Source organism: Anopheles maculipalpis, chromosome 3RL (assembly GCF_943734695.1).
Source record: "Anopheles maculipalpis chromosome 3RL, idAnoMacuDA_375_x, whole genome shotgun sequence".
NCBI lineage: Eukaryota > Metazoa > Arthropoda > Insecta > Diptera > Culicidae > Anopheles > Anopheles maculipalpis.
In genome coordinates this window covers 26,407,238-26,423,200 of record NC_064872.1, presented here as the reverse complement: position 1 = coordinate 26,423,200, position 15,963 = coordinate 26,407,238, and positions in this window count along the sequence as shown.

The following is a 15,963-nucleotide window of genomic DNA, read 5'->3' as shown; positions in this document are numbered from 1 at the left end:
CCCATGGTTGATAAATATTTGATGTTTCCGCTGTTCTGCTCACCGAGGTGTTTAATTACCTCTGCACTATTCGAGCTCCAATTCCTTAGCTCGAATCCGCCATTGCTGAATACTTTCCGGACCTCGTTAGACACTCGACACGCCTCCTCCGTCGTCCCAAAGCTGTCTAAGAAATCGTCCACATATGTGCTCTCAAGGATTCCCTCAACCGCACGTGGGAATTTCTCGGCATGCTCTTTCGCGTTCCGGTTCTTGACATACTGCGCTGTCGCGGGTGAACATGTAGAGCCAAATGTCACAACGTCCACGATGTAGGTATCCAGCTCGTCCGAAGGATTGTACCGCCATAAGAAGCGCTGTGCATGCTTGTCCTCTCTCCGCACTCTTATCTGTAGAAACATCTCCTTTACGTCTGCACACACCGCCACTGCATACAGACGAAAACGGAATAGTACTCCAAGTAAAGACATAACCTCGTCAGGACCCTTAAGCAGCATGTCGTTAAGTGATGTGCCATGTGCCTTAGCTGCAGCGTCCCAAATCAAACGCACCTTTCCAGGTTTGTTTGGGTTAGTAACCACTCCTATTGGTAAATACCAAATCCGTTTCGGGTTAGCCTCCGACAGTTCCTGTTTCGTTGCCTTGTGCACATACTGTTTGTCCAGCAGCTCGCGAATCTGACGGTGTACCTGCAGCTTGAGCTGACCATCTCGTTCCATCCTTTTCTCCAAACAATCGAACCTACGTTTCGCCATAGCGAGGCTTGAAGGAAGCTCTGAATGATCCACCTTCCACAATAAACCCGACTCGAAACGTCTTCCAACACGAACCGTGGTAACCTCCAATAGATGTTGAGCACGTTGGGTATCCGGGTCATCCTGAACGTGTGTGTACGCCACCCCCATTTGCTCCAGTTCGTAGAATTTGCCAATCGCGTCGTGAAGATTGTTTGGGCTATTGCACTCGCAGATGTGCAGTAGTCTATCACCCCCCTGGTTCGTCGGCTTCCCGTAGATACACCATCCTAAACGCGTTTTGACTGCGATTGGATCACCATCTCCGCCCTCTACCGTCCTGAGGGGAACCGTCAGCCTCAGGTTGTCTAACCCAATAAGCATCTTGGGTTCCGCATCCTTATATTCCTGTATCGGCAGCTGCTTCAGATGTTCCCACCTCCCTTCGTCCTGTACGAAGGATTGCCGCGGTAGGTTCATGGCTGGAACCGTACGTACCGAATTGACCGCAAAACGCCTTGTAGAACCAATCGGACCCACCTCGAGATTTACGCGTCTGGACCCAGCCTCGACCCTTGTTGTATTGCCGGTCCAACGAATGCAAAGAGGCTCCACCACACCCTTGACACCTAATTTCTCTGCCAAATCCTCGTCAACCAACGTCATGGATGAACCTTCATCCAAAAAGGCAAACGTTGCCACCGCTCCAGCCGGACCATACACGGTGACAGGCACAATCCGGAAGAGTGCCTTCGACGAAGACGATGCGTACTGATGATGGTTGCTTTCCGCAATAGCACCACCATTGTTCCTTCCAACCCCGGGTTCCGAAGCGCCGATCTCATTGCTGACTCGCCGAGACTCCTCCACTCCGTGCAGCAACGCATGATGTCGGTACGTACACCCTTCTTTGCCACACACTGGCCTGTTGCGGCACGTCCGCCAGTTGTGCTTGCCCAGGCAGCCGAAGCACAAAGAATGTGCACGAGCCTTATTCCACCGTTCCTTAACCGACATTGCTACAAACTCAAAACATTTTCCCACATCGTGTCCCCTTTTATCGCAAATAAAACAACGCAATGATTTCCCTACCTGCGTTGAGTTATTCCCAGATGTTGTTGATTCCTGATGATCGACATGTGCGTGCACATAAGCCTTGGTGCTGGGCTTCTTCCTTTCCGCCGCCTTCCACGATGGTAACTCCCGGTTGGTTAACGTCTCCGCAGCGCTCTGCAACTCGGCCATGTACTCTGCAAACATCCGGAGGTCTGGTTCGTCGATGTGCCGTACAAATCGCACCCAATTATATTTCTCGGTCATCGGTAGCTTGTCCACGATCTCCTGTAGCAGCAACGGGTTAGTCAGATGCGCCTCTCGTCCAGCGGCCTTCATATGGTCCACCATGCTTTGCACCGCTTCACCGAACGCCACGATGGTGTCGGGCTTCTCCATGCAGGGTGCAGCCATCCTACGCACTTTCTCGATTAACGCCGAGATGAGATGCGTTGGCCGACCATAACGTGAGCGCAGCGTTGCTATCACTTGCGGTACCACTTCCGGCAAAAGTAAACGGCTACGCACTGCCTCTAGAGCGGGACCCTTCAGCGCCTTTTGCAAACGCAACATATTTTCCCAGTTGGAAAAGCCGAATTTGTCCGTAGTATACTCATAATGCGCGATGAATATTGGCCAGTCCGCCGGGTCCCCGGCAAACACGGGTAATTCGGTTGGTATGTTGCGATGCACATTCACCTCCTGCTGGGCATAACCGCGCTCCTCACGTCTCACACGTTCCATCGAACCACCCTCCGCACAGGATGGTATCACTGTCGATGTCTCAGCGGTCACTTGCACGCCCAGTTCCTCAGCCAAAATCTGCTCCTCTTCCTTCACGAACCGCAGCTGCAACTCCAGTTCCACCCGTTTCTTCTCCGCTTCTTGCCGTCGCTTCATTATGGCTAGCCTGTTTGCCATACTGTCGGATCCCTTAGCAAGAGTGAGGTTAGAATTTGCCGCCACGCTGTCGGTTGTATTCCGTGAGTGCAGGATGAAGCCTTCCGCCAAGCGTTTCGTTACCTCAACCAACTTGAGGTTAGGATTTTCCAACACGCCGTCGCTTGTTTCACGCGGAGAAAGATTGACGCTTTCTACCGTGGGCATCATAACCTCAACCCGTTTGAGGTTATGTGTTGCTGGACCTGTTGGTGCCGCCACGTGCTTGATCGGCGTCCTTTTTACCGCTCCAGAACGCTCTCTGCCCGTGCACGCGACGCACAACCACTTCCGCTTTTCCACGGCTTCCGGCGATTCCGTTATACCGACGCACGAAAAATGCCACCATGAGTCGCAACTATCACACGCCACAAAAGTTGCATCGTCCACTTGATCACTGCAAGCCTGGCAGCAATCCTTCCGATCCACTTCCATTTCACCTTTTTTTTACCGTTTTAAAGGCTTTTATGTTGTCACAACTTCCAAATGAATAGCACGGAGAATACTTGGTGATGGTTTTAGTTATTTATTTTCGTCCAAAACTTTAAAAAGGTGCCACCTATTCCCCGTTTATCTCGCTACTGCCGGGTTGACCCATCTTTGACAGCTACCTGTCCCAACCATTGTTCTGACAGCTGTCCCTCGTACGTCAGTTCCCCAACTGTCATTTTCCTTCCTAACAGTCCCAATACCGAGACCTATATTATGAAAATAATAATAATAAAAGTCACGAAAACTATCAAAACGTATTCCGCTCAATGTGCTTGACAGGTTGAAAATGGCACAAAAGACGAAAAGACGAAAAATGAAAATAAAACCATCCAAAAAGAAAATTTACGCACGGTGGGTCAAAAATTAATAAACATAAAACGCAACAGTGTGTGCGTAAGCGTGTGGTAACGGTTTCCCTTCCCACAGCAAAAACAGGCCTACACCGTTAGCAGTTTTAAGGGGGGTTTTCTTTGGAACAGAAAAAGAACCTTTTGCCCGATCCGATGCTGCCATCTATTTGCATCCACAAAATGATTTCCACAAATAATAAGCGAAAAAAAGGGTGGCGTAGCAAAAATTGTAAGAATTTATGAAGCGAAAGTAATTAAAAACCGTGTTTGCATCATTTATTTAACGGTTAAAGGATACACGAACAGGATACGACCACCAGCAAAAAAAAGAAAAAAAGAAAAAGGATGCTCGATCCGCGACCCAACGAACGCGATAAAGATGCGCCAGCTGATGGATGCAAAGCACCGAGCACCGATTCGGATTGCATAGTTTGAGGGCAAAACATGAGAAAAATCGTTACGTTCTTGGGTTCCTTTATTGAATTTTTGGGTGTTTTAGACCAGGTAACAAAAGGAAGGGTTTACATCGGTACCTCGAAGTTAAACCCCTTCTCTAACACACACACACACGCTCTCTCTCTCGGGGAAACGGTTAAAAGTTTTGGGAAAATTGTCGTTTTTTTGAATTCGAAAATTGAATTTCCCTTCGGGGCTTACAGCTGAGCAGAAACGATTGCGTTTTAGCGTCCTCGTGTTGCATCGATTTCGGAGCTCTCTTTTTGAGCTTCTTCGTCTATCTTTCTCCCCGAAAAAAAAGAAAGAAAGCCCAAAAAAAAAAAAATTGGTACATTACGGTGTGAGAAGGACAATGACTATTTGAATATAGTTTTTCATGCAGAAGGTAAACATTTCTTTTTGCTGGTTCATCTCATGTGGATGGTTTGATGAGGTTATGAAGGAACTGAAATAAAAAAAAAGAGAAGATCCGAATCTTATGAAATTGGTGCGATCGCAAAGGGTGAATCCGGTTGAACGTATTCGTCGAGGGGAAATGGCGCTGTGCCCGAAATGTACGGTAAATACGGTTTTATTTTGCTTTTTACCGTCTTTTTTAGCGCACTGTTTGTGCATTTGAGGTAATGCAGTGCGAGCGTTTGGGTTTATCTCTGTTTTTTCGTAGCTTTCTGTGAGAAATAAAACGAAGGATCGTTTTGCTTGAGTTTGTTTTGTTTCTGCCTTCAATATGGATCGATCACATTTTATTGTTCGATCGCTAATCACGGTGATGATTGCTTACGCTGTCATTAGGCAAAGCTATTGTAGTAAGCGTTAGACTACAGTGAGGCTGATGGAATCGTGGACGCAGTGTGATGGTAAGGGTTTTAATTTAAAATTTAAAATAAATATGAATGTCGTAGTAATTAATATCATTTAACAAGACGTGAAGGCCAGTTTTGTTCCATACCTATATGGTCCTTCTCACGGGGTCAGTTAACAGACTGATTAGAACAGTTTAGATATAAGATATTCAAGCATTTAACAGCTCTTAGAGCTTGTTATCGTACCGATTCTTACCTCATTTTCGCGACCATATGGGTCCAAAAATATTAGCAAAATTTTCTGTCCCTCATAGGATTTGTTTAAGACAAAGAGGGCAACTATGGGATACCCTGAGAGAGCATGGGATAGGATTATCAAAACCGAAAAGGTGTGTGAATTTTACACAGTTTTAATTTGTAATAGTATTTGGATAGTTAGTTCTTCATTAAAGTTTTTACAGAACATATGATTTACACGATTTTATAATACACTACCAGACATTTTGAGTAGACAGTGCAGAACCTGTTTGGAGGTTTTTAATCTCAAATATTAACAATTAAAAGCCAGATAGTTATTTTGTTGGCAAATGAAAATATCGCCTTGGAGTTGTTGTTGAAAGTTAACGCCCGTGAGGAATGTTGGGGATAGGGAGGGAGGGATAGGGTAAAGAGGATCAAGGAGAGTTCTGTTCTGAAGACGTGACACAAAGGTTGAGTAGGAAACATTGAAATCGAATAAATATGTACTTAGTGGAATTAAATGATCACATTGCTCCCACAAGCGCTTCGCTGTAGTCGACAGGTGTTCAACGGCTAGGCATGACTAGAAGCGGTCGAGAACGAAGGAAGTGGGATTCGATGTGGAACTGGATAAAGGAAGACTGTAGAGTCAAGTAGGTTACACAGGCTGGCAAAGAACGATTTAGTGATAGTTTTGCATCTCTCCAATGAGTTTAGGTGTGAATGTCTGAGTAATTTAGGTGTGAAGTCTGAGAGTTACGCTGAAATCTCAAGATTGGGTTATTGGGCGATCAAAGGACTTAAACGTACTCCGCTGATGTCCCATTTTCCTCATCTTATGTCTAATTGTTCAATTCAGCTCACTATAGGCTATAGCTATAGCACTATAGCTGTTGTGCAAAGACGATATTGGTAGAAAAAGTATTTCGTACTAACGTCAACATGCCTTACTGTACTGTGAAGCACACACCTAGATCTAATTGTGATAGACAAGAGCAGTGTACACGAACTCAAAGTCCAATCGCATCAATTACCATACAATGCACACGTGACAACGATCTCCTAGGCATCTAACTTTCCGCCGATAGGTTTGCAGCTGAAATTTGCAGCTCCAAATTACACCCATTTTAAACTCTTACGATTGTGGCTAGAGGACCAGAAACAGAACCGTACATTTGCACAATATCACGGTGACAAAATATTATTTCCCTTTCAGTGGTGAGTCGCATTTTATGGCTCCCGAGACCATTCTCCATAATTCCGTTGTGGCGATTGTCTTGCACCGTATAAATCAGAAAACACATCGAGGTATGCGAAAGCTTGAATGCATCACGAGGTCACGGGATCGGTTTCCGATTTCTATGTACATGACAAAAAAATTAGCGACAAATTTGTCGTCTGCACCCTCGATATGCCGTATTGAGGCGGGTCTTGTCTTGGGCAAGGGCAAACACACACACACACACGCAATTGCTTGCACCTTGCCATGCGAAACAATCGAGCACAAGGAAAGGGAATGAGTTAAAGAAAGAAAACGACAAACGGAGTGAAATCAAAAATCAATACAAAGCTGGTTTAGGTGAAGCTTACCGTTCGAAAACTAATGATGAATGTTGTGCGGAACACAGGCAAAGCATTCAATATTCCATTCAGTTCGTTTATTAATATTTTGTGTTCCCATCCGCGTTCGGCTCGACGCTTCTTCTACTATCGGTAAAATGTCCCCTATCGCCCATACCATAATGGTCAACAACTTCACGCACCTTGTACCCTATCCACCACCTTGCCAAATAGGTTTCAACCCCCCCAACCCCCGGTTGACCACCATTGTACTTATTTGCGAATGTACTTATTGGTGCAAGGGTGCACGTATTAGGTCCGTTTCCTATCATTAAAATAATTCAAACTAGAAACGATCATTTATCCAAATGCAGCATACAATTATCATTGTGGCCGACTCGATTGCCACACCGCGATGCACGCCTCGCACGGCCTCGATTCCATTCCGTCCCAAAGCCCGCGCCTGTCAGCCTGTTTTATTATTTGTTCCGTTTCGAGTGCGAAAGAAGGTTATTGGAATTGGAATAAAATTTAAATTAAAATCCGATACAAAAATCAGGGACTGTCGGACAGGTATGTTTGCTTTTGTGTGTATGTGTGTTTTTGATGAGGTGCGCAACTAAATAACGGCTGTTTGTGGATCTTTTTTTGTGTGGGGCAGTGGACAATTGTGTTCGATTTAGACCTCTCCAAAATCGTCTCTTGCGGGAATTTTCAACAGTTTTCAGGGTTGATCTTTTAATGGAAATTAGTCATGCAGGCGATCTCCATTATAGTTTGGCAACTGTAACTGGAGGAACACATCAGGGCTCGCTTAGATAAGTTTCGTATGCTTAAGGTAACCTTGGGAGAAGTCGTGTCCTAGCATAAATCGCATTGTGAATGTTCGCGGAATGTTCTCTAAACCAGGAGTCCGAAATTTGATGTTCCAAATGATGATGAACAATATTTTGAATCACTCAATTTCTAAATTAGAAAAAAATATATAAGAAACGGTCGCTACTACTAGGCGGACCTAAGCTTGATGGGTTACGTAGCAAACAACCAAGCGCTGGAAACACATGTGATGGGACGACAGACAAAATATTAATAAAAAGCAATAATCAACCGCCGGGAACGCTAAAATCACAACACTGTAACAGAAGCGTTATAAAGCACGCAACACCCTCACGCACGCACATTTCGATTGCCGCGATCGTTGGGCGATAATTTATGCACCTTTTTCACATCCTAACATGAGGCGAAAATTCCTGCATTGTAGGAGCAAAAAAATATATTTATTTATGGACAAAATGGTAAATAACCGACCGATAAATATGGTATTAAAAACAATTGAATTCGAATACAATGAAACAATTAAAATGCGCAAGCGAAGCATACGGTCGCGGATGCTCACGGTGCGTTATGGAAAACTGGCGCGAGGTGAGGCCATTTGGATTGATTTTTTTGTTAGTTTCATTCTGTGACTTTGTTCCCTATTTCGGAACAGCACCACAGCAAGCCAGACCAGCGATTATTGTCTATTATTGTGGGCGGAAAAAGGAAAACATTTTGAGGTTTTGTTATCTGGAAACGGTTGTGCATGTGATGTGTGTTAGAATAGAATTATCATGCAGCAAACATTAATAGTTGTGGCACGTTTACGAAGTAAAGGGCGAATGAATCATGTTGCGTAGTTGTTTCAAGTTTAAGGTTAAAGTTTGACGAAACGACTAAGGCAATTTCATGCAATCATTTCATTCAGATAAAAAATACGATCTTTACGCGATACTCAAGGTCAACCGAAATTCTCAACTTTCACCCCATTTTTCAACTTCCTTTTCCAATATCCTCCATAAAGATGGTTGTAGTTTTTAGCTATTTTCCCTTTGAAAAAATAAAACTGGCTCGTGAAAACCATAAAACCTGGCTCGGGTATCGTATCGAATTTCGGAAATTGTGCTCGAAAGGGGAAAAAGTCCTAAAAAAGGACAATTAACGATAAGATGCACCGGAAGGAAGCCTAGAAAAAAAAAGATCATTAGAGGGTCAAGCTAGTGTGAGATGTGAGTCTGCGTATAACGCAAGCAATAACTCTTGCGGGACAATTTCCATGGTTTTCTTTATTTTTTTGCTCCGGCCAGTGATGGGAACCGATTCGTATTCGTGTTGTTCATTAGCACCTTGATACGTCGATCTAGGGAGAGTATAAGATGAAGCTGTGATTTTTTCGCTCAGAGGAAATAAATGGATTTTAGTTAAAGAGCAGTTTAAATGGCTTGGTGTGAAATAGTTTTTGGAACAGAAATTATTTTTTAACAGAAGTACATTTAAAAATATAATGTTTTGGACAGCTTTAGAGCCGTAAGAGCGCAGCACATCTCCGTTTAGCAGCACTTTTCGGCAAGCTATATGGATAAAATCATAGCTGATTGATTTTTTTGTAGCATTTTTGGTAAGCGTAGTTGAGTGCAAATCAACTTACGGTGTCGGAAAGTTAGTACTTATATAGAGAATACTTTTATAAATTTTTAAAAAGGAAATAAAAAAAAAGATAAGTTAAACGAAGGAATAATAAACATATGAATCAGTGTGACAAGTTAGCATGAATAGACAAGGACAAGGAATGGGCAGCATTTATCTTGCAAACTACATGCTGATCGACAACGAAACGTCTGAAGAACACCCCTGTATACGGTGTTTCCCCACGATATAGAGACTCGCTTTTAACAGGACAGGATCTTTGGATGACGGTACAACATGCAACGAAACAACCGAGCTCACCCAGGATAAGCGTGTTGGAGGAGGAAATGTCTCCCAACCAAAATGTGAGGTGCTTTAATCTGTATGTTTTCCTCTCAGCTTGGCTTAACGACCACCTCAAAGGTCACGCCGGCCATCGAATGGCTTCATAGACTTGCCGATAACCACTAAGTTTGATAGTCAGGCCTCGCGCGAACCCCGATCCGGCCGTTTGAAGACCGGCGTCGCTGTCACCCTTCCGTAAATTAGTGTTAAGTAATAGTGCCAGGCCGTCATACTTGAATTAATTGTAATATTTTTTCCGCCTAAAGTTATGCAATCTCATGTACAGTGTGATTTACGCACCTTTAATTTGTATTTATCTGAGAAGTTTTTCCTTAACTAACAAATGACGATAAAAATGCTCATTTGAAATATTATTAGCTTGATTAAAATGAATGTACAACAGTTTAATGGCACATAGTCCTAATAAACATCCTAATATGTGTGCCCCATTGCATCAGCCTTACCAGCAGGTGCCGGATGTACAATCATCTTTCGGGCGAAGGTCTTTTGATGGTGATTTTTTTAGTTGGGAAACCGTTTACCGATATCCGCCATATAAGCCAAACCCGGCTGAAGGACGGGCTCATAAAAGGAGAGCGACTGGAAGGGGTTTTGTGTATTCTATATGCGTTGCTTCCTGTTTCACTGCCGGAACGAGGTTGAAAATTTGTATTTATTTGTGTTCGACGTTCGGAGGAAAAGCGCCAAAATATGAGTGACACATAAATTAAAAATATTCGGCAAACAATGGGCGCAATTGCAAACGATGGTAACGGTGGCCCTCCAACCATTCACGCCAACTATGTGCACAAACCAAGTAAGTATGGATTTGAGAGACTGTGTGCAGCATTAATTTTATTAATAAAAACATTGTTTTATACAGACATTTTGTCGGTAAAAATCTACCAGTCCTCAACGTTTTTTATCGATCGTTTGGTTATTCCACCATCAGCAAAATAATCGCACAAAATTTTCCCTTTTTGTAAACCGATCCTTTCAAAAAAAAAAATGCTTACCGTTGCGAAGTTCGGCAACACTTTCCTCGGCCGTGCATTCTTCATGAGCAATCCGATGAAAATCCAAATTGGCCAAAAAGCCTCAAAAAGCTAGTCGGATAAATTCCATCACAGGCGCGTACACACTTCGGTGGATCGTCTCATCGATCTTCCCGGTACCTTTCTTGAGAAATTGTGGCAAAAAAGCTACAGTGAAAAAAAGATACACTCGCAAACGCAACTGTCGACTGTTTTCGTCTCAAACAAAACTGTAACATTAGCGTGGCGGCTCGGTTAAAAAGCATTCCCTCGAGGGTCCCGATCCATGAGAAATCAATCCATACATCACAGCATGAATTATTAATATTCCAATCACTTTTCCCGGAGTTCCCGTTCGTGTGTGTTTTTTTTTCTTATTTGGCTCGGCGGGGTGGTGGATAGCGAAAGGGAACTCAGGAACGGTGTTTGGATTTCGTACTTTTTTGGGTTCATATTTTCCGCTTCGCGCTACAAACTGTCGTCTTACTTACTCGAAGGTAAGCACAAGTGAAGGAACTAACTAAAAAAAAAAAAAAGCGCACGGCTAAAAACTAAAAAGCAAGAACAAAATAACACGAATCAACACGTCGATCGAAGACGAGATGTGTTACAATGGGGAAAGGAGCAAATCGAAAAAGAAGCAGTATGAGAAATATGATATGGAAAAGAAAATCATCAAGCAGCAACAGAGAGGCACGTACAGAGAGGAGCAAAACCGTGCCGTGGCAGCATAAGTGCAGTGCAACTATTTTCGATTCGATTCCGATTGCTTTTGGGTACGAAATATGCGCGAGAATAAAAATTTTGAGCTTAAGAAAGAGAATTGATGAACGCACGCACGCTCAGCGGTGCAGCATAACCAGGGTGGCTCCGGGAAGGGGTGGCGATGGCCATGGTGGTAACATTATCCGTCGACGTCGCCATCGTCCGATGCCCTGATCGGCAATTGAAAAATATTTATTTATTATTGTTTCGTTTCGGGGCTTTTCGAGTTCATTCCCGGTCGCAATAAGTATGACGGTTTTGTAGTGCTTAAGATGATTGGTAAAGGAAAAGAGTTCTCAAAAGGCGGGAGAGAATGTGCGGTGAGCTGAAAATGCAAAACCATTCAGTCCATATCGTGCGATGTAAGGATGAAGTATTTTTTCTTTTTCAAATTGTACGAACGAGAGGCAAAAATGTGTTTTTTGAGTGTGTGTGTGTGTGTGCAAAACAGTTTTTTTGAGAAATGAGTTTCAAATGGACAAGAAAAGTGAAAAAAGGGTTCGGAAAAATTTGGTGGGAAAATTTGGTTTTGTATGGATATTTCGTTAAACGGAATGTTGTATGTTCGATTTGAATTAACCTATGATCATAGTTTCAATTATTTGAGAGAACTGAAACGTATTGGTCTAATATTTGTTGATAAACTAAGACTAAAATAAAAATTAATGATAACAAAGTGTGTTTTTTTATAAGAAGTATATAATAAAAAAGCTATTCATAAATAAATATAACAAATATCTCAGAATGAAATAAAATTTTAAAAGTATAATAAATAACTAGAAAATTACTACACGTAACACAACGCAACGATGACAACGCAACATAAGAAAAAAAAACAGGAAACAACTACATGAAAAAATCTCTAAAATCTTACATAAACGTAGTCGTAGTCATACAAAAAGAAATCAAATCTATAAAATACGACTTACGAAATTTAGTAAAAATGAAAGGTCTGTCCAAAATAAATCTTTAAAAGCCGAAAAAAGGAAAAAGGGTAAGTCATAAGTTTAAAATCAAGAGTGAAGAAAACTAAAAAGGCTTAGCTAATTAAATGAAAGATTGAGAAAAATAACTTTAATTCTACAAAATAAAACCTAATGAAATTAAACACAGCACAAATCGTTAATAAAGCATAACACACGAAAGCTTGAAAATTACTAAAAGAAAACTATATGCACGAATTCAATTACCAATTCTCTTTTCAATGATAAATATAATAATACATTTTTGTATTTTTATATCTTTGAAATTTTGCTCTACCCAATTTACTTAACCTTTCGTTTACTGGTTTTATACGCATTTTTTACATTCGGTTTATTATTTATTTAGTTCAATTAAAGTAACATCTTTTCAAGAACTTGATAATTGTGTTGTACATTTTTAGTTCTAAAAATCATACTTAAATGTTTCAATAATTCAATTTAAAATCATTTAATCATTCTTTCCAACACTGTTGCATCACCTTATTACTTACACCCCGAATGTCTAAATCAATCCCTGAAGAAAGTTATCGCACCGAAAACAATTAAGATTGACAGCGAAGCGTTAACTGAGACCATCCATCATAAGAATTCCGTTGGCGCAAGGCCGAACCAGGCCAGCTACCCATATGCTCGTCAGCACCACCAACCGGTGTGGTGAAGCACCGAAGAAACCCGCGCTTGCTTTCTCATAATTTCGATCCACTTTAACTGGGCCGTGTACGCAAGAAAGTACGGAAATTGTCCAGTTTCCTTCGTGGCAGGAAGAAAAGAGTTAAATTCAATTCATAAGGCATATGACCCGGCTGAAGATTCTAATGTAATCGGTGAAGAAAACCGGTAGGACGAAATCGAAACACACTAAACTACGCACCAAAGGTCACACACACGAGACGAATTACGCCAGACAGTAAGGGATGCGCGGCAGCGAAGATTAGCTTGCGTGAACTTCTCGGTGGCAAACAAAAAATGGTATTTTGATCCTAAAAAAAAGCCTTTTTTCCCCTTTTTCCATTCAGCTCAGGCAAGAAGAAAGATGATCCTTCGTGAGCAGTGCAACGAAAGGATCACGCAGGTCAGTAAGGACGGGCCAAGAGAGCAACCGGCCGACTGGAATGGGGGAAACAGAGGAAATACAACAAAATGTGGAAGATCGAAAAAAAAAGGTTCGCATTGCAAGACGCATTGCACTCTTGCACCATTGCAGGGCACATAAGGGCACACTAAGGGTTGGCAGTGTCGTGACCGAGGGGTTGAAATGCCGTATCCGTGTATCCGGGGGTTGATCGTATTAGAAAATCGCTCTCACTCACTCTCTCGCTCGCTCTATGGAAGTTCGATTTTTTTTTTTTGGGTCAATTTCTGCAACTTTTCCCACAATTTTTCTCGTATCATTATCGTTTTCTTTGACATAATTTTCGCAAATCAAACTCTTCTCCTGCTTGGGACGGATTTAAAAAACTACCAACGGCCAACGTAGGGTCGGATGCCCTTTAAAGATAGGTTTTTAAACTCCAACCGATCGGAGGAATGCATGGGACCTATGACATCCGAGGTTGCCGAGTGCCTGATCTTAATTTATCTTCGCAAGGGGTTTTGAACTCTTCTCGCAGAAGGTTGGTGCTGAATGTTTTGCTGTTCGTTTCTAGGCTTTCATTCTGTTCATCCTTTACATTGCTTCGCTCTCTCATCACTATTAAGGTAACGACATTTTCAAGAAAATAGACGTTTTTTCAGGCAAAAATTAAGGCAAAAAAAACAGATGATCATTAGAGGAAAAAAAAAAGGATAAACGCAGTGTTGATACGAATACCCGGTACGGTAGATTTAGCAGTCGATCGCATTCGTCACATTGTGTTTGTTTAACCATTTCCGTTCCTGTTGCAGATGCGTACCGGTTGATAGGGTTTTTGCTGTTTCACGGCTCCCCGAGTCGGCCGACTTGCTGGCGAAACGTGCAAATCCTTTGACAGCCAGATGCAACAGCGGTTAAGGTAATCCGGTCGGTGGATATTTTTTTTTTGATTTCTTACTATTTCCGTCTGTTTTCGCTTCATTTTTCATCCATCACACGCCAGCCAAAAGAAAAGAAAAGGAGTTGAGTACGAAACGAAACGAAAAAAAACTCGTCCGAAGGTTACAATTTTGTAAATTCTTCCAGCGGGATAGGGTTACCAGCAGGCCCGTGGTGAGCCGTTATCGAGCGATGTGTGTGTCTGTGTGTGCGCGCGTTGTTGTGATTATTATTATTTTTTGTCCCACCGACAGAAAACCAATTGCGCTTGCAATCTCCCGCCAGCAACCCTTTTTTGTTTCCTTCCTTGCTGCGTTTAGTTTAAAAGGATCTTCGTGCGCGCAAAGATGCTGTCAGCTGGTCGCTTTGGAAACGCTACCGAGTGTAATGTGACCCGATGTGTGGAGACAAAACAAAGGGGAAAGAAGCGAGATATGAGGTAAGATGAAAATCTCATTTTGCAATTCGAATGTCGAGTGTGCGTGTGTTTGTATGCGTGCGAGGACACATAATTTTCCCCCAAAAATAGTTTTATTTTATAGCGTACTGTAAAGAGTGCCGAGTTTCCCATCCATTGTCTGAAACGGTCGCTTCCAATTTGCGTTGTACCGCGACCGAACGTTCCTTGCATTTAACTCTTTGCAGCGGGGGGAAAATATGGATTGTAACGGTGTGTTTTGTTCTGCACTAATTCCAGCATAAAAAGTGCCTGGTTTTCCCCAAAAAAAAAAAAAATGTTACGAAATTTGCATAATTTTCGGCGTACATTGATTGATGTCGAGCGATTGTTTGTGCACGATGAGATTCCAAGGCGGCGGTTCAAGGCTGTACTTTGCATACGTGAAGGGTTAGGAATGGGAAGAGATGATGGTGGGAAGCGGGAGGGGAGGGGGTTAGGAAGGGAAAACATCCAAAATCGAACCAAAAAAAAGGAAAAAAAGGATTAATGATTTAGAGTGATGGAAGGCACGAAGAAATAGGAATTAAACATAAATCGAAGGGTGTTACACAAATACGACAATCTCAAGTGACACATTTGTTAAAATACATTAAGTTTCTGTATTTTATCATCGATTTTTTACGATATTTAAAGTTAAAAGGATGGCCATTTTTTTTTATTTCAGGAACTGTACAATATTTGCATAATCAATCCATGCGCGGCTGGGCAACGGTGAATGTAAAGCTGATAATAAAACATCAACAGGGCTATAAAATCGTGCAATCTTCTAACACATAAACCATGACATAGGTTTTTTTTCTGTGTTAGAAAGTTTTATTTTATTATTAAAATAGCGTAAAAGTATGCAAAACATTGGTTGGTACGCACTTAATTAGTCCGAACACGCAGCTTGCGCTAGTTAAATCGATTGCTCGCAAGCTTGTTATAATGAATAAGAAAACAGGAAACGTGACTTTGATAACGCGTATGTTGGTTGTGTGTTTTATTACATAGTTTATAGCTGTTTATTGATACGGTTTAGCTACACTGGCAATGGATTTAAAGAAAGATGTTTTTTACACTTACTTAAAGAAAGATTTGATTATTTCTTTCTAAAAATTTCATTTGAATTTTTATAAACACGACTGAGTTTCCATTTTTGGTGTTTTTCGTTCTTTTTTAAATATTTTCAATGCTTTTGTAAGGGTATTTCATACAGTCTGTGATTATTTTTAGGGTGTTATTGATTTTTTTCAAATTAGAAAGCTTCGTGTTTAAAACATTATTGTGATTTAATTTTGTTTTTTTTTGCAATTT